Source organism: Tiliqua scincoides, chromosome 6, assembly GCF_035046505.1.
Source record: "Tiliqua scincoides isolate rTilSci1 chromosome 6, rTilSci1.hap2, whole genome shotgun sequence".
Taxonomy (NCBI): domain Eukaryota; kingdom Metazoa; phylum Chordata; class Lepidosauria; order Squamata; family Scincidae; genus Tiliqua; species Tiliqua scincoides.
In genome coordinates, this window is record NC_089826.1 from 38,824,619 (window position 1) to 38,848,418 (window position 23,800).

General features: G+C 44.6%; 1 protein-coding gene and 1 pseudogene across 1 annotated transcript in view; both read right to left on the minus strand.

Annotated features, from left to right (window-relative positions):
- MAML3 (mastermind like transcriptional coactivator 3) overlaps positions 1 to 23,800 on the minus strand; it is a 354,762-nt gene that overhangs the window by 79,578 nt on the left and 251,384 nt on the right. The window lies entirely within an intron of this gene.
- LOC136656571 (5S ribosomal RNA) lies at positions 8,000 to 8,119 on the minus strand (annotated as a pseudogene).

Here is a 23,800-nt window from a genome sequence, read left to right on the forward strand (position 1 = left end):
CAAAATACAAAAACTCAGCAACCAACTTAAAGTCAGTGAGCTTCTTTTGGAAGGGATTGGTATGGTGGGCACTAAACTTCATAAATAAATAAATAAATAAATAAATAAATAAATAAAAGCCGTTTCTGCCCAATGTTGCATATACGCAACAGTGACCAAATGTGTACACCTGTGGGCTGGGCAAAAATGGGTGAAAATGGCTACCACAGTTTGCTCCACAGCACAGCCCAGGGTTCGAGTCCTAGTTCTTGCAAGCTGCCCAAAGAAATATGTAACTTTCAGCAAGAAAGAACTTACAGTTTAAAGGCTACTTCATATTCATAAGGCGTAACTGCTGGGAGAAAAAAAAAGTTGGATTGCTGTGAACTACTAGCACAGATATGTCATGAAAGCAGTACTGGTGAATGTGTGCCAAGCTTCTGTGCCCCCAAATGCCAACCAAACAGCCTGAGTAACTTGTTAAAGGCAGCGAGATTGTCAAGTTTTAAGGCACTGCTGAGAAGCATTTAGGGGGCAGGGTTGGTACTTTGCATGAGGTTGCATATACAGTTGGACCTGGGTATCCATGGGGGATCAGTTCACAGACCAAATCAACCCCTGTGGGTATCGAAACCTGTGGATAGTGAAATCTATGGGTCCAGTCCATAGGACCTCAGGACATGACCGGAAATGTTCTTTAGTTACCATCCAAAGGTGTTCTGAGGCCCACAGAGGCCATGTGCATCCAATCTCTCCAGTGTCATCTGGGAGCTAAGGTCTGGTCTTCACCATGGGTTTGGAACAAATGGTTAGTTAAAACCACAGGTTCTGAATCTGCAAATAAGGAGGCGTACTGTACTGGAACCAAATCCTAGTTGGCAAATTGCACTAAAAAGACACAGTGGACACTACAGGAGGTAGTAGGAAAAGATAATTTCCAAGCCACCAGCTGAAACAGCAGGGTTAGTATGATCTGTGTGCTCCAGCTTAATGGGGCTCCAGCTTAATGATCTGTCCCACTTCCTTACAATGACAACTTCAGGAGTCCTCAGAAGGCCTCCCAGTGCCTCAGAATACTCCAGATGCAACTGGAAGTGAATGGTGTAAATTGGAAGTACCTTCCGGTTGTGTCCAGGAGGTTTTTCTGAGGCCCTCCAGCTGGTGGTTCGGCAACTGTGGATACTCAAATCCACAAATGCCAAGCCTTCGAATAAGGAGGGTCCACTGTATAAACTTTCCAACAAAAGTAGGGGCAGGCACTTTCCCTCCTGCTATATGCAAGAGAGCCACCACTTTAAAAGGTGCCTCATTACCCAGTTAGAAGGGAACAATGCAGGGTGTTCTGTGTGAGTACTGCCTTGCCTAATCAGCATATTAAACATTCACTTCACCTTTACTTCAGTATAATTCGAATACTTATTCCTCCTCATTTATTCCTAAATTTCTATTTAGGAAAGAGTCACATACAAAGTGGCCTTCGCTTATCTTATCTTATCTACATGCTTCTGTGATGGAGGCCGATGCCTACACACAAGGTTAAACCATGCAGTCTCGGAAAACCAAACACATTACCAGTTGGTTTTTCAGAAACCACTGGGCCATATTCATTGAGGCCTTCAATAAGCACACCAATCCCTTCACATCAGCCCTCCCAACTGGCTGCAATTAGCACAGCTTGCTCTGGAGAAGCCAAAGTCATTAGCTAACATAGAGAGTTAATCGCCTGTCCACCCATACAAAAGGGATGATCCCGGCAGGAGGAAGGGTCGGTGGAAGAGATCACTCTGGAGAGTCTCTGTGCTCTAAGTGCTAGCCAATGAATAAATCCATCACCAAATCTGGGGCTTGTAAACCTTAGGCAACATAAATACTCCAGGCATTTTTATCTTTAAAAACCCTTCTCCCTCCCAAACATCAGGTCTGAAATGGATTGCCTTCTGCCATTGTTCCTATTAACCCCTCTGTGGCCAAACAGTAACCTTGCTCTGCAGCAGAGTACATTTTGTTGTTCCCATAGTATATTATTTGTTGAAATAAATATGGAAATAAGGCTGAGCAAGACAGCTAGACTGAAATAAATTCATCACTCACAGGCTCTCAAGGGAAGAAAACCGTGCATTTTTTCCCCCTAAATGATTATTTCTGAAGCACTGAAGGAATGGCTGTATCACTAATGAGGCCAGTGCTCCATGACTGCTGATTATAAATGACCTAAAAAGAGACAGAGAAGGGGGGGTGGGAAGAGGTGCATGTGTGTGGATAACTAGGGGTGGAGGGGGAGGGAGAAGAACCAATTGTTCATCCCAATGATCTAGAAAGATCCTGCCTGATTCCTCAGCAGGATGAGGGCAACTGTGGTTCACCACAGATACTGAGCAAAACCAGAGGACAGAGTCTGAGCAATCACTGTGCACTCTCCGGCGAGGAAAGAAAACAAACCACAGCAGCAGCGTCAATACTCAAGAAGAGACGTAATTTGGGAGTTGCTCTGTACTACAGATAGGAAAATTCATTCTCCGGCATGGGCATTAAAAGCTGCATGAGAGCTGCAACTAAAATCAATGGGAGAGGGAGAGAAGAAGAGGGTTGGGACAGCAGGGAGGTCACCATTATGAATAAAGACCCTTCCTGCATCTTCCTTCACTCACAAATTCCCATGGAAACAGAAATCCACTTCAAATTACTAAACTCTGCTCGTAAAAAAAATCTTAACCACCAATTCCTCACACTGTTCACTTCAAGCTACATGGTACAGATCAGTTTACTTCTGATGTCCTATTTGAATGAGACAGTATCTACTTAAAAAGAAAAAAAAAAACATAAGCAACAACAAGCTGCTGTGTCTATGATATAAGACCAGCAAACAATTATAGAACAGGCAGCTAACAACACAAAGAGAACTATCTTCAATCACTTACATGTCAGTGTTTTCACATATGACTTACAGCCCATTCCTATCCTGGGCTGGTACAGAGTGTGCAGCAGTGCTGGTGAGAACTGAGCAACATGCTATGAGCCAGCAGGGAACCAGGCAATGACAGAGATAAGTAAAACCCTTTTTTACTTACCTACTCCACTTCTGCCTGGTACCCAGTCGGTCTACATGTATCTGCACCAGCTCTTTGGCTGGTGTAAATCTGAGTGGGTCCAAGGTGGAGTGTCGACCCCGAGCCAGGAGTATAGGATATTGTTGCCAATGCCATCACTGATACCCAGCCCAAGCCTGCCCTCAACACACCCCTGGCCAGTCCCAATCCCCAACCCTGAATCTACCCTGGAAGGGCCCCTCGATTGACTTACCTGCTCTGGCAGGGGCTCCAGAGGCCATTGGCTTGCCACTATGCTAGCTTTCAGAATCACTGCAAGATATCCCTTGGTCAACAAACTGCTATGTGCACTGCTTGTGGAAATGGTTTCTGTTTCTGCATGGAGTTTCCTTCCAACAGTAACTCCTTGTATAAGCCAGAACTGCTCCCCAAGTTACAGATGGGTGCATCAGTGCTTTCATGCAGGTGCAATATGACCTTTGGTGGTGATTTCATGCAGGCGCAATAGCACTGGGCTGGCGAGAGCCAGATGTCTTCAGCTACATATGTTTTAACTTCCATACAGACTTCCAGAAGTGAACCAGTATGTGGGGGAATTGATGGCCAATCTTATCCCCCACCATGGAGCCCCACCCCATTGGAGACTGTGCTGCATGCTATGGTGTGTGAGGGAGACTGGACAGCCTGCAGGAGGTAAGTAAAGCTATATAGCTGACTCAAGTCCATGGAGAGCTAGGAGGTGAGGCAGGCAAACAATGGGGGATAAGATCCGGCGTATATGACTTCCACCACATTCAACCCCTTCCTCCCCTGGCACAAATTCCTGGTTCCTCCCCAACGTGCCCTGTGCTCCCTGTTCACAGCCTGCACCACCATCAACTTACTGGTACCAGCAGTCTCCCAGAGCTACCATTGTGTGCCACACCATTTGCAGTAGTGGCCTGACAGCGTGCAGCAGCAACCAGATTGCACACTGCTGTAAATGACCTTGTGTTGCTGGAACACTATTCTGGCAGAGCAAGGCCTTGGGGCCTTAGTGAATTACACTAAGTGTGTGGCTGCCACCAAAAAACAGCAACTATGCATTTAATCCCTTCAGCCTGCTCTATAACACTTGACATTTGAAAGGAGGGGCAGAAACATGGCAACACAATGACATCAAAACTCATGTAAAGTTGTCCTACACATTAGAAATTATGTTTCTATGACATTTCTATGAACTTATGAGGGACTGAGGGCCCAATCATATCCAATTTTCCAGGACCTGTGTAACCATGCCAGTGGGGCATGCACTGCATCCTGTGGTGGGGAGGCAGTCACAGAGGCCTCCTCAAGGTATGGGGACACTTGTTCCCTTACCTCAGGGCTGCATTTTGGTTGCACCAGTGCTGGAAAGTTGGATAGGATTGGGCCCTTAAACATGTAGCCACCATTTTCAATCAGCAACACATTTAATGCAATATAGTTCCTGTCTAAAGGAGCCTATTCGATCCAACAAACTCAACGTTGTTCTTACAGATGAACAATAGAAGACTTGACGTTAACAGGCATTATATTAATCAGGATGAAAAAGCTGCAACACGAAAATCACAGCAATATTTATTATTCCTTATTGCGTGAATGTGTGTGTATGTGAGTCACAGCAACATGTGTTTTGCTTCTCGTTTGGTTTTATTGATGTTTTTAATTTCATAGGAAGCTGCCTTGGAGGTCTCTGTATGATGAGGAAAGTTGGGCAATTCATTTAAAAATAAAAATGTAGAACCAAAGGACTTGGTTTGGGTACAGCGACCCCCCTTGTTCCATTCGGAATAGTTAGAACATAAGAACAGCCCCAGTGGATCTGGTCATAGGCCCATCTAGTCCAGCTTCCTGTATCTCACAGCGGCCCCACCAAATGCCCCAGGGAACACACCTGATAACAAGAGACCTGCATCCTGGTGCCCTCCCTTGCATCTGACATAGCCCATTTCTAAAATCAGGAGGTTGCACATACACATCATGGCTTGTAACCCGTAATGGATTTTTCCTCCAGAAACTTGTCCAATCCCCCTTTAAAGGCATCCAGGCCAGATGCCGTCACCACATCCTGTGGCAAGGAGTTCCACAGACCAACCACATGCTGAGTAAAGAAATATTTTCTTTGTTCTAACTCTCCCAACATTCAATTTTAGTGGATGTCCCCTGGTTCTGGTGTTATGTGAGAGTGTAAAGAGCATCTCTCTATCCACTTTATCCTTCCCATGCATAATTTTGTATGTCTCAATCATGTCCCCCCTCAGGCCTCTCTTTTCTAGGCTGAAGAGGCCCAAACGCCATAGCCTTTCCTCAAGGTGCCCCAGTCCAGTAATAATCTTAGTTGCCCTCTCTTGCACCTTTTCCATTTCCACGATATCCTTTTTGAGATGCAGCGACCAGAACTGGATACAATACTCCAGGTGTGGCCTTACCATAGGTTTGGTTGACAGCCATACCATAGAATGGTTGACGGCCCTAACTACAAGGAAGGAACAGTCATGAAAAGAATTTCATTCTTTGAGTCGCTTTTCGAGTGTTGAGTTAAATATGGGTTTTTATTTGGTATCTCAGAATGAGGCATGCTGTTGTGTGCTTTAAAGGCGGGGGTGTCAAAGCTGGCTTGTACTGAAGCAGACAAAGGCTCTGTGACACATTTTAGATGGATTACAGTCATGCATCGATGCAAGTGGTTCCCTAATGCTCACTGAAGACTATCCCCTTTCTTTGCCCTTTTGAATCCAGAAATGTCCTCTCTAAACAACCTCTTGGGACGCCAAAAAGGCCGTACCTTGTCTGTCAAAACTGTTGCTGCTTGGCATCTGATTTATGATCACAGACTGGTATAGAAAAAGACCTAATATTCCATGTCAGGGCTCTTAATTCAGTCTATGCTGTCTTTCAGTTTACATGTGCAATTTCAGTTTATCAGGCTGAACTGCTGCTAATCAAAATGGTTACTGAAATCTCAATTACAGGTTCTGGATTATTTTCACCCATCACTAGAGAGCTAACTGCTGGTGTGGTGCTTCCCTGTACATTCCAATACAGGTGGGGCCTCAATATCTGTGGGGAATCCATTCTCAGACACCCCCTCCCGAGGATACTGAAAATCTGCTGTTTCAGCCCCTTAAAGCCCTCAAAGGAGACCAAAGCACAGCTCTGGTCGCCTCCGGAGGGCTTTCTGAAGCCCGCAGAGGAGCATGCATCTGCCTGTGACCTCTGTGCGCTTCAGAAAGGCAGCTCTGGTTACCTTTAGAGGGTTCAGGTTGGGCCAAGTCTGGCTCCACATGGGTCCAGGAGACCCACATTGAGCCAGATCCATGGAAAGAAAATTTGCTGATACTGAGGCCCCACATGTAACTACAATGTCAAACGTAGTGATACCAACAATGACAGCCCAATCCTATTCCCCGATGTTGCACAGGATGCAGGACCATTGGTGCAGCGGCTGCTGTATCCTACATGCCAGCAGGGAAACAGGCTGGATGGGAAAAGTAAGTAAAGAAAGATGTAACAATTATCTGGCCATGGAGGCCTGGGATGGGGGTATAGGATTTGGTAGTCACTAGTACTGTTGAGAACCACCGTCGTCCCACCCCCTTCCTGGCTCAATCCCTAACCCAATATACCCTCACCAGCAGCAAAAGTGACAGGTCCACGCAGTTGGTGGCATGACACCTTCTGGCCCTCACACCGGCGGCAGCAACTCCACAGATGGGCAGACAGGCTGCCACAACTGCATACCACAGGGATAGGATTGTGCTGTTAGTCATTGTGAGACACTGCATTATTTTAAAGGTCTGAAACGGGGGGGGGGGGGCTTATCCGTGGATCCTGTATGTGCAGTTTCACTTATCTGCGGTTCTGTGGATGTGGGGCCCCCTGCGCAGCCTCCAGAGGTGAGGGAAATTATGCTCCTCTCACCTCCAGAGGCTCATCTGAGTCCCACAAAGGCTGCATCAGCCTCTGCGGGTCTCAGAGAAGCTATTTAGGCAAAAACAAACAAACAAAAAACAACTTCCTTTTTTCATAAAACCGGAACTGACATTTCAATGCCTTTACACGGCATTATGAGGGCCAAGCTTCCCACCCCTTATAATCCCATTTAAAGCCATAAAAATGTCACTTCTGGTTTTATAGAAAAATGGGAAGTGACAAGTTTTTTTGTCAACTGTGAGGTCCAAAGGCACAAGGGCGTCCTGCATATCCATGGTTTTGGGTACCTGCACAGAGCTGGGGGTCCAGAACAGAACCCCCCATGGATACCAAGCCATACCTGTATTAGAAAAGACAGACAGGTTTATTAGAAAAGCTGGTTTCTTCCTTTTAAAAAGTCTTTTTAGGCAAAAATATATACAGTCAAAAGCATGTTAACGCTTTGATAGGGAAAGTTACACTACTTAATAGTTAGGACATGCTTTACTATTCATCATTACAAAATAGTTTTAAAAATCAACTGCAAAAACAGTTGATAATTGCTAGAGGAGTATGGAAGTGTCTCCTTCACTATATTTGCAGGAAAGAAATACTCATTTGTAGTAAAATGTTCAAATTGCAGAACTTGTTTTATCCTGCTATATAGTAGAAGCATACCCCTGATGTCTTTAAACTTTGGCAAAAGGTACAAGTGCTTTCATTTCTCTGCAATTCTCAGACTGATCAATGGAATTTTGCACAAGCTATATTCAGCCAAAACTTTGAAGATGAAATTAACAAAATGTTTTGGTTTTTGATCTAACCAGCTAAGGCCCACTGATGTCAGTGAGAAAGCTGAGAATTTACTCAACACCCATGAAACTTTAATGTGCTTAGCTGTGGTTAGATTACATGCCCTGTGCAGTTTAGTCATTACACTCTATGATTCTATTGCAGTTAAGCATGCTATTTCTACATCCAAAACACAAAGATACAGGCTGAATGGTTGGCAACCTTCAGTCTCGAAAGACAATGGTAGAAGCCTACAGCACCCGGTATTCCCAAGTGGTCTCCCATCCAAGTACTAACCAGGCCTGACCCTGCTTAGCTTCTGAGATCAGACGAGATCAGGCATGTGCAGGGTAACAGTTGCTGCATCCTTGCTTACAGGCTGAATGCCATGTATTTATTGATACATGGTCAAGAAAGAAAAGTTACAGTACTTACAATACTTACAGTACTGGTGTCAGGTGCTAGGGCCCTGGAGAACATGCATATACTATGATGGGTACTGTCACCAGTGCTGAGATTTAGGGTAGCCATTTTCAACCACTGTGCCATAGCCATAGGACTTCTGGGAAGGTCATTTATTAGTAGGGCCAATGGGGGATGTGAGCCCCCCACTGACAGCATGGTGTGCCTTATCAATTGTCAAAAACCTGATGGTGTGCCTTGACAATTTTAATGCCTTGTCAGTGTGCTATAAGATTAAAAAAAGGTTGAAAATTGCTGGTTTAGGGTTTGGCCTGGCCAGGTGGGCTCTCTGATAGACACAGACCTCTGATGCTACCTTAATCTAAAAATGAGAAAAAGATCTGTGATGGGATGTATTTGTTCATTCTGAATACAAGAGAATAAATGCTCCATTAGTAATGATGTCATATGTACATCTTCCAGGCAGTTGCATAAAATCTGTATGAGAGACACTGGGTGTTGCTTGAATTGTGGTGAACCAGAGAGTTATAGATGCGTGCACACATGAATGTATTTAGGCTGGTTATACCCAGGACAAGACAAAACATGTGCCACTAAGTGTTCAGATACTTAGATCTGCTCCTGCATATAATTACTGAAGAAATTATATCTCTGAACAATACTTAGTTAGTGCTAACGAGTACAGTCCCAACAAGGATGGTTTCTGGTAGAAACTAGTGCCCTGATTCAGTAAGCATGATCAGAATGTGGAAGCAGATACATGACTGAGTACCAGATAGGCCAATAGGTGAAAATACACATCAGGAGATGAGACATCTGATGCAGTTCTTATTTGGAGTGCAGGATGTGTAATAGGTTTTGGGCTGAATCCTGAACAATGCATGCCAGCTTACCAGCTACCACTGGGCGGCTGCTGGAGGTCTGCCATTTGGTGGTCACATGGACCGCCAAGTAGCGGAGAGGTAAGTGGAGGCGTGGGGGAGGCAGAGAGGAGGCATTTCGGGGAGAGGGGAGGTGGGTGGAGGGCAGAGAGAGGGTGGGGAGGAGGTGTTCTGGGGAAGGGGGAGGCAGGGAGAAGGTGGGGAGCAGACATGCCGGGGGGGAGGGAGCGGGGAGAGAGGGAGGCAGGACTGGTGGAGCTTTGCTCACTGCCCAACACAGAGGCAGTGTTCTTGATTCACTGCCGACCTTTGAATTGGTGGTGAATTGAGTAGGCCCATTGCAAAAATCCCCTTCTCTTGAGGAGCTGCCAGTAGCTACCCGGAGTGTGTAGGATGCGGCAGCAGCCATTTTTTGCGCTGCTGCAGCTCCGCACGCTGGGCAGCTCAGGATTGGGCTGTGTGTCAGTTGTTCTCAAACGTTTTAGCGCTGGGACCTACTTTTTTAACAGCACTCTATTGTACCTACTTAGGTTTACGAGACTGAAAAAAGGATCTAGAAAGAAATAATATTTTATATATTGATTAAGAAGTAGTTTTTTATTTATTTATCTCCCTAAATTTACACATGCTTGCAAACTGCAGAAGCTGAGCTCTTTGCAGGCGATTAGCAGCTATCTTGCAAACTGTAGGAGCCAAGCTCTTTGCAGTGCAATTATTAGCTATCTGATTTTTGAATAGCATCAGGATTCGAGGCAATTAGTTATCTGATCTTTCCCTCAACCATGCTTTCACTGGAGGCTCTGCTCAATGCTATGCAACCCACCAAAAATCATGTCACGACCCACAGTTTGGGAACCACTGGGCTATGTAGTTCTGTCTTACAATGGAGAAGTGAAAGTGCATCATCATCCACTTTCTTTTGCCAACAGTATTAGTGAATAAAAACGAACTGAAGCCTGTAAACCTACATCCAGCCCAGACAAGGAAGAACAGTGAGCCATGAGAACCTGCTATTGTGGCCATAGTATTAGCATACAATTATAACTGAAAAAGAAAGCAGAAATTATTTTTTTTAAGTTTGTCATCCTTTGTTATTCAACTGCACCACTGTTGAATGTAACTTTTATTGCCTTCTCCAGTGCTACAATGGAAATGTTATAGCAACATAACTAGGTAAGAAAAGTACCTTGCTGACTCATTCCAACACCTTGGGTCTGCCTCAGTGGCTTTCAGAGGCAGGAAAAGAAAAATGATGGGGTGGGGTGGGGGGTCTGTGGTTGAAATAGGTGCACTGAACTGTGTCAATTTCCCCCTCCCACGTGCTTGGAGCAGTGAGCATAAAGGCCACATGCGCCAACAGTATCATTTTTGAAGAAGTCTAATGAATCTGACCCCAGGCAGTAGCTCGAAAGAGTACAGTGGCGTGTCAATGTAAACAGCGAGAACCAGTGTCGTGTCAAGTGGTAACAAGGCCACGGCCATTTTTACAAGCATTGTGCACTCCGCAGATAAAAACCAATCCATTGCTGCTCTCTGCAAGCTTCCACTTATCAACAAGAAGAAACAACAGCTTGTATAATCACTGTTACTTGGGCACAGAGAGACAAAGTCATATTTCTTACACTTGCCTATTAGTTTAATAAAGAGATTAATAACCACTATGTGTGGGATTATCTATTCTCTTCCCGCTGTTGTTCTGCAGCAACTGCTAAAGGCTTTCTGGTTCTCTTTTAAATAAAACTAATTGTCTCCATGCAGTGCGGGACGGGCACAGCAAAGTTGTGCCCCCCCCAAATACATTTATTTTTATTTATTTATTTTTCACATTTTTATATTTATTTGCTAGGTGCTGAATCTGATGGCAGGTAGAGCTTTTTCATCCTCTCTGTCATAGCATCTGGGTAGCACTGCAAACAACCTGGCAGAAAAAATTTGCATGGCAGAGTATGAGCACACTATATGAAGGCAGACACCAAACACAGCAGCCTGAAAAGGCACATTGGATTAGACTTGTAGATGGAAAGAGTTTTTCCCAATCAAAAGGCTCTTTCCTCTGGAGGACAGGAAACTTGGGATCCAACCTCCAGAATGGTGGATTTGTGCTCAACTTGTACTAGATTTGTAGTGTATTGCACTGTCCTTTGTACAGTATTACCCATGATGTACTTGCATTGTGATTTGTTAATTTAAAAACATTGTTTTATAGTTACAGTTGCTGTTTTGCTCTTTGCTCTCCCTTAAATGGCAATACTTCATCAGTAATATTCAAATAATACCCCTGTGTTTGGTAACATCTATATTGAACCACTGTAGCCCACTCTGTATGGGGCTGCCTTTGTCCAGAAACTCCAACTAGTATAGAAAGTGGCAGCTAGGCTCCTTATGGTAGCCAGAGGTTATGACCATGTCACACCTCTCTTTTTACCTGTTTTGGCTGCCCATACATTTCTGGGTGCAATTAAAAATTCACATGAATCTGCCCACACTGACAGTTCATTTCAGGTGGCCCTGTTGCAGGAACCATCACCATTTGATGGTGTTCAACATCATTTGATCAGTTCAACAGAAATTTTTAGGCTGTGGCCCATGGACTACGGAATTCTCTCCCCCTTGAACTTAGGGTAGCTCCCTCCTTGCTGGCCTTCTGTAGGGGTCTTAAAACTTTTTATTTTGCCTTGCTTATAATTGGGGCGTTGGAACTTATTTTATGGCTGTTTTTTCGTCACTGTATTGTATCTATTTTGCTGATTGCTTCATTGGTTTTACTGCAGTGGTTCCCAAACTTTTAATCACTGGGACACACTTTTTAAAATGACATTCTGTCGGGACCCAGCTAGATTTGCGAAACTTTTAAGAAAAGTTTCACCTTACTAGCTGAGCAAGCCTCTGTTTTTATCCTTTTTATTATGGTGGGGGGTACTTTCTGGAGCATTTGTTGAACTCTACCTTCATTGGATCAGGACCATTCTGTGGCCTTTTTATTCCCCTTTGCCTGGCTTTTGATAGGAGCCAAGGCCTGCTTGCCTACTCATGAGTAAATATACACATGTGGCTCATTTCACTTTCCATCAGGTTTAATACATTTTCCTAGTCAGCTATCAGCTTGTCAATTTCAGGTTCACAACTCACCAGCAATCAGGTTGTGACCTACTGGTGATCATGACCTACATTTTGGGAAACACAGGTTTTATTGTAGTCTTTAATCATCTGTTTTATCTATTTGTGTACACTGTTCCCCAAAGGGTGGAAAGACTGGGCATAAGTTTTTCAAACTCAGTAATGTCTCCTGTAAAGTGCTTCCTATAACACTGTTTTGTTGTTTCATTGGAATTCTTCATCCTGGGTGTAATGTTTACAGTGTCATAAAAAAGAAAAAGGTTAAGAACCAATAAACCATTCAGAACTATGGTGCAGAAAAGTACAGCTGTCTGTACAGTGCTTTCAGCCAATGAGAGCTGTATACTCTGGCCAGAATTTTCTGGCTAGAACATTTGTGCCAATGACATCTGTTCAGCAGTTGCCTTCCTGGACCCTTTTGCACACCAGGTGTGACCCCCAGAACCTCCAGAGTCATTACTGCAAGAACCACCTTTAGGAGGCCAGCTAGAGACTTGGAAAACCCTGCGTCTATTGGGACCTCTAATATACCTCCCTGGGTTGCCAGGGCAATGGGAACAGGCCCAGAATCTGAGCAAGGAAAGGATGGAACTACACATGCTCATAAGGCCCAGGAGAGTTGAAATCTCAGCCATTGCCAGTGATGAAGGAGAGTGAGAGAGTCTGTGTGTGTGTGTGTGTGTGTGTGTGTGTGTGTGTGTGTGTGTTCTCAGATACTAAAAGCAGTAGACATGGTGCCATGACACCATGATGCTTGTTGTCACCTGTACTCTTTCTGGGGAAGCAGCCATAGCTCAGTGGTAGAGTGCATGCTTGCAGGCACAATGCAGCAGGTTCATCTGAATCTTAAGTAGCAGGTAATGGGAAAGACCTCTCTGTCTGAAACCCTGGATCAGATGGTAATAGGCTGAGCCTGCGGTTCCCCAACTGTGCACTGTGACACCTTGGGGCATTGCAAGGTACTCCCTAAGGAGTTGTGGGCTGATGGCCAGCTGAAGGCCATTGAGAAGGCTCCACCCAGCTTTCTGAAGCATGGGGAGGTTGCACGTGGCCCCCCAAGCCTCAAAGGTCTGGCCAGAGCCTTCTGAAGGGAACTTCTGGTTTAGTACTTAACCAGAAATTTATTTCAGAAGGCTCAGGCAGGCCTTCTGAAGCATGGGGGACTTTGTGCAACCTCCCCACAATTCAGAAGGTCTGCTGCAGCCTTCTAAAAGGCTTCTAAAAGGCTGCAGCAGTGGCCCGTGCCAGAAGTCACTGGTGATGATGTCATCATCAGTCACTTCTTGAAGCCATGTGCTGAGCTTGCTGTGTGCAGAGGCATTGCAGAACATCAGTTTGGGAAGCACTGTGCCTTAGCCAAAGGCAGCTGTATTTGTTCCTATAAAAACCAGGAGCACAGCTAGCTATTTATCCTTTAGCACAGGGTTTCTCAAACTATGGGTCGGGACCCACTAAGTGGGTCATGAGCCAACTTCAAGTGGGTCCCCATTCATTTCAATGTGTATTTTATTTTTAATATATTTAACTAGATACTACCATGATATGTGACTACATTTGGGGAAATGTTACAGCTCGTACTTTTAACAGACTATTATATATATGCTTTTAACAATGAGAGTAAATGGGGCTTACTCCTGGGTAAGTGTGCAGAGGATTGCAGCCTTAGAGGTGTTTGGGGGATTTTTAAAAAAAACAGGTCAGCAACTGCTTCGGAGAGTTAGGAGAATTTTTCTTCGTTTTAAATAAATTTTTAAACTTATACTTATTGTAAACTTTTTATTTACTCAATTAATTTGATTTGATTTTGTCATATGGGGAGTGATAAAAATTCTCTTGCTTGATGATGTGACTTCCGGTCATGACATTTCTTCCAGGTTAATGATATCACTTCTGGTGGGTCTCAGCTGATTGTAATTCTAAAAAGTGGGTCCTAGTGCTAAAAAAAGTTCGAGAACCACTGCCCTACCAGCTTCTAGCATCTCAGTCATGCCTCTTGTATTTACATTTGACTTAGGTATTGACAGTGGAGATCAGAACATATGGGGCAGGGCAAGGCAGGGCAGGGCAGGACAAGAATATCTCCCTTCAGCCGCAAAGCTCACAGGATGGCTTTGAATTGGTCACTGTCTTGCAGGCTAACCTAATTCATGGGGTTGTTATGAAATGAGACAATTTCATTGACCTAAATTCTTTAAGAAAGGACAGGATGTTATTTTGTTATGTATGTATGTCCCTACTCTTCCTTCAGAAAACTCAGAACAGCTTGCACTGGATTCCCAGCTAGGCCAGAATAACAAAGTCCCTACTTTATTAGCTTTAACAACTTCTGCCTGGACCACTCCACCACTGATTTGTTTATCACATGCAATATATATGTGATTTCGTTTTCTTCTCCCGATACCATCAAAATGGTCAGCTAGGAGATGAAACAGAAGTGAAATGACATATATATCATCACCAAAAAGTAAGGCAAAGATCACTGGAAAGGAAATGACAGGGTGGGGTAGGCAACATTGGAGAAGGAAACGGTGCAGACTAGTGGATGGGTGGCCTTTGAGGGTTCAACACAAAACTCATCACATAATTAGTCTGGCAAGATCCCATTTTACACCGCTCAGGGATCAATATAATCTATATCCTACCAGGATACAAAAGGACAGACAGATCAGCTGTCACTTACACACAGCAACTCCCTGAACTCTTGAATGGGTGACACAGCACAGCAGCAGGGAAGCTTGAGTTGGCTTGGAAAACACTAGCTGCAAATGCAAAGCCACAGGCTGCACGGCCCTCATCAATCTCACAATCACCCCACCAGCTGCGTGAATTTTAGTTCCAGTAAGAGCCAAGTACTCTATAGATACTATGCACTTGGTTCTTGAAACAGCACCTTTTGCCCCTAATAAATACAATGCAAATCTGCACTAGGGTGTGTTGCCTTAAGCCACCAAGCATGGGAAATCTCAAGTCTCCAGCATGTAATTCCCAATAGTCAAAGAAATCTCTCTGCAGAAATGATTATTAAAGCATAGAAAAGTGCACTTTTAGACACTTTTAGGCAAAGAAATTCAGGATTCATTTGCATAGGGTGCAAAACACTCAAATGCAAGAAAATCTGGAAGTCAATGAGATATACCTTTCTGGAGCCCTGTAAGATTATGTCAACTTACCCTTCTATGTTTAATAAGTGGGGAATTAACAGGCAATGCAGGGGAGCTGATACTTCCTATTTTTGTGCTTCTGTGCTATGTACAAAGTGGTAATTTGCCTATCTCCCCATGGGAAAAGCATGTTCTCAATGCATCTGGATTTCATTCATTTCCCCATGGAAGAAATGCTCCATAGCCACCGACTGGATGTTACAGAGAACCCTGAAAACAGGAAGCACATGTGCATGCATGAGTCCGGCTGGTTGAACCTCCAATGCGCTGCTGAGGTTCCATCACAATGAACACAGCTCACTGTGATCTCCAAGCTCAGTGTTAGACAGATGTCCAATTAATATGATAAGCCTCTCCTTTATTAAAAACACACAAGTTTCAATATTTTTAATGCAGCTACACAATAGGAGGAGTAAATTCCCCCACCCACCTGCTTAGTATGGACACTGTGGGGCATGTTCACCTCATCAAGTAACTCCCATTAGCATTAATAACAATTACATGCATGCATAAAGAGCTGCATATACCCTGTTAAGCATCTCTGAGTGACACTTTATCTGATATAAAAGAGCAGGTTAGCCTATTTGGAGCCATTATTGGCCAATTTGGTTAAAAATTCATGTGCAAAAGGTGTGTCCAATTAGGCACACAGATGACACCTTCTTTCGTCTTATCTTAACAGCAATCATCCAAATATGGCTTTGCACAAGAAATAAAGAAAAGACTAGGTTAATGGTTTATCTTTTAAAACAGGGGTGCTCACACTTTTTTGGTTTGAGAGCTACTTTGAAACCCAGCAAGGTCCGGAGATCTACCAGAGTTTTTTTACAATGTTCACGCCATCATAACATATAACATTTATGTGTACAATGTATTTTGGTGTACCTTGCATAACCGCATGAGCCAATATTGCACAACACAACATAATTAACTATAAACATTTTTTGTACTTACTTGAGTTTACTTTGATGACTTGCACTGAAGTGAATCAGCCAAGGATGCATAGCCCGGACAGTAGCTGCTGACTGCCAGCTTCAAGCACACTTCCAAATGTTCATCAGTCATGGTGGAAAGGTACTTGGACTTAAAGACCTTCATGCAGGAAAAGGCCTTACCCTTAAAGGGGCCACTGCTGACACCACATCTACCTCCTCACCAGATCTTCCTCGATTCCAATACAAGTGGGGGGGGGGAGCAGATCTCTATACAGACCAGTGCAAAAACAAGGGAAGGGTGTGGGGGAGAGAAGATCTCTATATAGGCATCACAGCAAGACCAGTGCAAAACCCCTTGCACACAGAACCAACAGATGGAAGTTGGGGGGGGGGGGCAGATCTCCATACATACCAGTGCAAAAACAGGGGAAAGGTAAGTCATCCCCAGGAGAGTCAACGGGGCTCATTCCCAGGGATGCATGGACGGGAGAGAAGCCTGCCAGCGGCTCCTCTCCAGGACTACTCAAGAGTCAGCCCCAGTAGACTACTCACTCCAGGACTACTCACTCCCAGGGATGCTTCACTCCCAGGGTGGGGCTCACTCCCAAGAATGCGTGGACAGGAGAGAAGCCTTCGATCTACTCATTTTGCCTGGCGATCAACTGGTAGATCGGGATCGACTTATTGAGCACCCCTGTTTTAAAACATACCTAAGCATGATGTGGTAATTGCAGGCTGAATCTGGGAATAATGGTGAACTTTCATAACACAATATAATGCTATAGAATATTTTTCATTATGCTATACTACACACACACATAGAGATCTCTGTTCATTTCTTTTGAACCCCAACCTGCCCCTCCAATGGCCTGTAGCCACAGCAGGTAGTGTTCCAGGAGGATCATTTCAAGGAACAGGAGTTGCCCAGATTGCCCACTGGCCAAGGGTCCATGTTCGTCAGTAGATCTACCTGACATGACCAGCCCCTGAACTTACTGAAACCAGAGCTAATCATGCCATGAGTCAGCTAAGAAGTGTGTGTCACTGCTGCTTCTGATACTCCCATCTAAAAATGGGAATGTCTCACATAAGCCACCCAAAATAATGATTGCCACCTTGGGTACCCTTCAGGGAGAAAGGCGGAATACAAATCTAATAAATAATTGGGCCTATAGGGCAGTGGCATAATTAAGGGTGGTGCGAGGGTCAACTGTCCCAGGTGCCACACCTTAGGAGTGTCACAGGGTACCCTTCAGAGGACTTTGGAGGCCCTGGGAGGCCGCCCCATACCTCAGACCACTCCTGGATGCCCTGAGGGGGGGTGTTCTGGGCATCTGGGGCCCAGGTGCCAGATTCCTTATCTATACCACAGCTTCAAGGGAACTGTCCCATTGGCGGTGGGAAGAGAAGAACTGCTGCCACCAGAGATTCTTCCACCCCTATTCACCAATGGGGAGGAGGGAGGATTTGTAACCTGTCACCCTGTCCATTGCCCACCACCAGTAAGGTTGGAGATGTGTGGGGGTACAAGGCACCATGGGGGGGGGGGGTTCAGGGTAGGTCTTTCCCCAATGCACCCAGCAACCTGGCACCGACACTGTTGAGGAGAGAGTAAGCAAACCGAAGCTACCCTTGCACAAAGGGAGTATGCCAGTGAGTTCCACTGATAGTCATTGCTTTCCTTTTCTTCATCCCAACGTTTTCAATTGCCTAAGAAGGTCATTTTGAGCCCAGTTTAGCCCAGCGCCTACCCCTTGTTGATCCCAGAACTGACCTTTACTTTGGGCCTGGAAATTTTGTTTATTCAGAGGTAATACATAAGAACATGAAAAGAGCTCTGCTGATGAGACCCAGGGCCCCCTGGGGCCAATAAAAGCAACAGCCCTTTTGTGTTTGCCCCCAACATCTTGAATTTGGACATTATGGTTTCTGTACATGATTACATAGGAAATGAAACAAACAACCTGGCACTAGTTTTGATGTCTGAATAATGATCAAGTATGAGCTAGGCTTTCTATTCAGTACATCATGAGAATTTTGCTTTAAAAATCCTTTACCAGCCTCACTACATTTTTCAAGATATCCAGATGTGAGCTTTTGACACAGGTCTGTCCTTAAATGAAATATACCAGGAAAGATGAAAATTGCAGGAAGAGTCATGACACCTAATCTTATTTCCCCCTCAGCCATTAATCATGCACAATTTCAAATAGCCATTTAGCAAGGAGAAATTCTGAAATGATCTCTGTGGAGACAGAGGAATATGAGCCTTTGTTCCTGCTGCTGTGAGGCTTGTTGGAAAATGCTGAAATTATCAGCTTCTGTTTGCTTGCATCAGGAGCAAAACAAATAACTGACTGGCTCTTCTCACACTGTGTTTTAATATCAGGATGTGGGAGAAAAAGAACATGTGAAGTAGGCTCGAGGAAGGGCATGTTTACAAATTAGATAAACGGGAGAGAAGCCCCAGCGCTTACAGCCATACAAAGGGACTGTCACGCCTCTTCTACAAAGTGACAAGACTATTTGTGTGGAAAAACTAACAATGGCCTAAACTAGCGGCCCAATCCTATGGGGACTTTATGACAGTGGATCTCATAATCTGCTGTTGTAAGGGCCCATCTTCTTCTTCCTCCAGTGCCATTTTATAATTTCTAGATCTCCCCTGACAGAGTATCAGGGGCTACGGCATCTAGAACTTGTAAATTGGTACTGGGGGAAGATAAAGTGGTCTTCTGCTGCTGTTCATCATCACTGAGATACGTGAAAACCCCTCTTCACTGCCATCATTGCAGGTGGCAGCATAAAGGGGGCCCTACATCCAACTGCTGCCTGGTTTTCAGACACCACAGATGAGATCACTGGCATGTACATGAGCTTTCTGAAAAATTGTGAGCCCTCATAGGTCCTTTACCCCAGGGTCCCTCAAAGCTACGGCTGCTACTGCCCTCCTGACAGCAAGTGAATTCAGGGGTCTTGTTGCCATCATGTCCCCATCTAGGGGAGTATAGCCCCCCACCCCTGGTCTGCCTACAGATGAGCTACAAGCTCTCTTTTGTTTTCTACTCCACATTTGGGCACATGGACAGATTCTAGTATCAAGTGTGAAAAAAAAGTTTCAGTTGTAGGACAAAGGACGAGGAGGAAGATTTGGAAACCTTGAGCAAAGAAGGCCTCTGTATGGCTTTGCAGTCAGCAAGAGATGGGGCCTGCCTCATCTCTTCCCTTAGCTAGCCACATTCTCATTCCTTTCAAAAGATGGACACATTCTTGAAAAGGTCAGAAGGACGGGCTTGTTTGCTGTTTCTGTGTTGCCATGCGAAGCATGTGTTCTATGGCTGAGTTGTTGCAGGAGGAGGGGCTGTAGCTCAGTAGTGGAGCACACGCTTTGCATGTACAAGGCCTCGGGTCCAGTCCTTCAAACTGTTCAAGGACTTCAGGTGGTAGATCCTGGGAAAAACCTCTGCTTGAGTCTTTGCAGAGCTGTTGCCATTCAGAGTAGACAACAGTGCACATGTTGGACCAACACTCTTCCCCCCCCCCCCAGTATTAAGTAACTTCATATGAATGTACTCCACTATAACTGCACATTCTTGGAAAGACAGCATTCCCATTAAACACTCATGAGCTCAATGCAAAAAGGGCCCAAGTCACATGAGTGGTCTCAAAGCCAGAGCTGATGCTTGGCAAAGCTGGTTAGGCACCGGGAGTAGCCTAGAGTTGATCTGTTGCTTCTTCATGCCTCACAGCTGTTCAGTATAAGCAACTGTCAATTCCACTCCTGCTAAGGAGAGCTAACAGGTTGTGACTGGTAGAGCCGGCAAAAAGCCCTGCTGTGCATATACTTTTGGAAACACCAGAATGTCTCGCTTTCTTATTGTCTCTTTTCCTCCATGAGGAAACCCCAACATTATGGGTTGGTATTGTTTAGTACCTGCTGAAGACCACCTCTGCTGCTCAGTAGGGCTTCCCAAAAACTGCTGCTGTTTTTAGGGGTTGGCCCACACCCATCAGAAGACCTCTAAGTTGGGTCAAACCCTAATGCCTCCCCCTCCAATACTGGTGGCATTGGTGTCAAGAGTCAACTCAGAGATTTACACTGCTGCTGTGCCAGCATCACAACCTACACATGGGAGTGTCTCCCAGAGACCCCTGAAACATTTCAGGATCTTTACAGACACTCCCATATACCAGTGAAGAGGGCGGAGTATCTGCTGCTGAAGGTTCCTCCCATTCACTGCTGAGAGGAGCTGTTACCTGCCACCACCATCTGTTTTCCACTGCAACTCATTCCCACTGCTGGTACCGTTAGAGGTGCACAAGGACCCAATGTGTCATGGGTGCCCTTGGCACAGTACTGCTGACATCAACTTCTCCTCCTCACCATTGCCACCATCCCTGGCATCCTCTCCTTCTCCCATTAGGTTTTCTTCTGCTCCATCCAGCAGCAGCAAGGAGAAGCAGCAGGAGCCACAGCTGTGCACGTCCTCATTTGCCCATTCACTCTTTCCTTCTTGATCCAATGGAATGGCAGTGAAAGCAATGCTTTCTGCTATTTCTTCTGCTCACCACTGTTTGCTGTTTGCTCACCACTGTTTCTTCTGCTCACCACTGTTTGCACTGGTCCACCATCCCACTGGACCAAGAGGAGAGTGAGCAAATGCCTGTTCCTCTTGTCCCCCCTCTTCAACACTGCCAGATTTAGCTCAAAGCAGAAGATGTCAGGAGACAGGAGAGGCAGTGGCAGAACTGAGGAACAGGAGAAACAGCAGCTGGTTGGCACCAAGGGGAGAAGGGTAAGCCCTAGTTGGCCTGTCAAGCTGCCTCCAGTGTGTGAATCTCTTTGAGGGGACCCAGGACGGGAAGGACCCAGGGTAAGTATCTTGCTGGAGTTCTGCCATAAGAGATCTGCTCACACACACTTTTCCTTTAGTAGTCTTCCAGATACATTTGGCTTGGAAAAACAAAAATGGGAAGGGTTGTGCATGTTCTGCCACTCCTGCATCAGTGCTGGTCTCTCCACTATACAGAGGAAGCATTTTTCCTAAAGGATGAGCAAACACTGGCTCTAATACTGCCAAGTGGTGAACAGTTCTTTGTTGTTTTAAAATGCACTTCGTGAAAGCTGGAGGATGTGTATTAATGGGCTAGAATGATGGGAAAGTGACAGTTATTAATTTATGCAGGAGGAGCTACTGAAACGGCATGTCAGTTTCTGAGAACTGAACTGCAGAAAGGTAGCAGCTCTTTATGAGATCTGATTATGAGTGGATCAATCTGTTCAATCTCTCCCATTATCAAAGTGGTTTCATGGGACTCAAAGCTGCTCCCATAGTTTAGATACACAGGGCCATATTTTTATTGTTAAGACTATTCGCTTTTATTAGCTTCCTCTCCTCATTTTCCAGCCTTTAGATTTCTGCAGAACTTAGTAAAAGTGATGAATAGGTTAAGTGCATAGAATTTACTCTGGGCGCATTCAGAGCTGATGGCCATATCTGATCATTGGGTGCTATTTGCAAACTAGCTGTTACACAAGTAAAAAGAATAATATCCTTCTGTCTCAGAATGGGACAGAATATGCCCAGAAAATTATGTGAGATTATTGTGCAAAATTATGGTGCAGAACATCTATATATGTATAGACTTTACCCAGTTGGACAGCACTTCCATCCATCCAGCACTTCTACAGGATATAGTGTCACTGTATTGCTTGTCACCTAAGCCAGTGGTACTCAAACTTTTCTGGCCAGTGGCTCCCTTGACCCCCATGGCTGTTGGCCATGACTCCCCATCATGTTCCTGAGGGCTGGAAGTGACATCATTAAACAGGAAGTGGCCAGAAATAGTAACTACATTAAATATAATATTATAATATTATATTTATTATAATATAATATCAAATATTAAATATATATTAACTATATTAATATTAATTATGTTAATCATATCATTAATTAAATGCAGATCTTAAAAATATATTATTAATACACAGCAATATACATGCTTTATAAATGATCAGCTGCTGTTCACTGTTGGAGATAGGATGCTGGAGTAGGTAGATTTTGTCTGGTCCAGGAGGACTCATTTTTTTAAACTTTGTAAGCATACCAATAGAATTGTTTTACCAAATGAACTTTGTGAACACCCAGTCTGACCAACATTACACACACACACACACCCCTGTGGACCCCAGTCCAACTAGTCATTTCTCCCATTCTCCTTGAATAGAATTGAACCCTTTACTGATTTAATGAAATTAAACTTTTCCAGCGGCTGGTGGGGAAAACAAAAATAGACCATGAAAATATATCAGAGCTGATAAGGGTTTGGTTAGAAAGCTGATTTGTCTCCTATACTAGGAGATGCACAGCTCAAGCCTATGCATGTCTACTCAGAAGCAAGTCCTATTAGAGTCAATGGGGCTTACTCCCAGGAAAGTGTGGATAGGATTGGGCTGGCAGTCACTTCATCAATGGCTGATAAGTATTCCCTTCAAATAGCAAGATTCATCATTTTAAAAATACAGCCTTTCCTCTTCAGTCAAACAACAAGATTAATAAATCACTTTAAAAACAGTACCCTTTTTCTGCTCTCCCCCCCCCCTTTGCCAACTGCATGGAAACAACTTTAAGACCCCTGGTGACTGGTAAAATAGGAAGTGTTTTATTTGGGGAGGGGGAGGAAAGCGGGAAGGTTTAGAGATCGAAAGGGGGGAGTGGAAGAGGGAGAGGGTTGAAAAAAGAGATTTCACTTTGATGAGAAGTGATCCCAAGTTTGGAACTAGGAACCAACCAGACAATGATCAGTGAGGGTTAAGGACTGCAAACTGAGCATGCTTGGTACTTGCCAGATGGAGGTTGGAGTCAAAGAACTTTGGAAACAACATGCAGCGAACAGCCTCAGAGTGGAGGGAGAAGAGGGCGGGGTGGCAGCAGCCATTCTAGCAGCCGAGCAACTCCCATTTCTTCTGCTTTAAAAAAAAAGCGCAGAAGACGGGCAGAAGACTGGCTCGTATTCTGCCCAGGGGTGTGACTGTATCGCTGCGAGAGGACATCCCACGCCTCCCCTTTTGAGTTCTTGGCGCCTCCCTAAAAAGCTGCACCGCACAGTTTGAATAACACTGACCTAAGCTGTAGAAAAAGTTGTCTTGATGGAAGGACTTTTCTCCCTGTCCTGTTGACCCTCCTCTTTTTTTCAGCTCCTGGGCCAGTTCCTCTGAATCAGTTTACTCATTTGGAATTTCCTCTGGAATGGAACCCTAAATCTTCCAGATCATCTACCTTAGCTTGCACAAAATCCCTGGTTGCATGACTGAAATCCAAAGAAGAAGATGGTTCTCAAATGCCACAACTGGAGGACAGGATGCAGTCTCAGTTGCAAGAAGATGGAATTTAATTCTAATGCAGCCAGGCAATGAATAAGTTGCTTAGGAGAATATCACTCTGGATCTTAGGATAAACAAATGGTGGATATGTTCTGCAGACATGAGCAAGGAATTCTTCCTAGAAGTAGTCATTTTTAAAACTGAG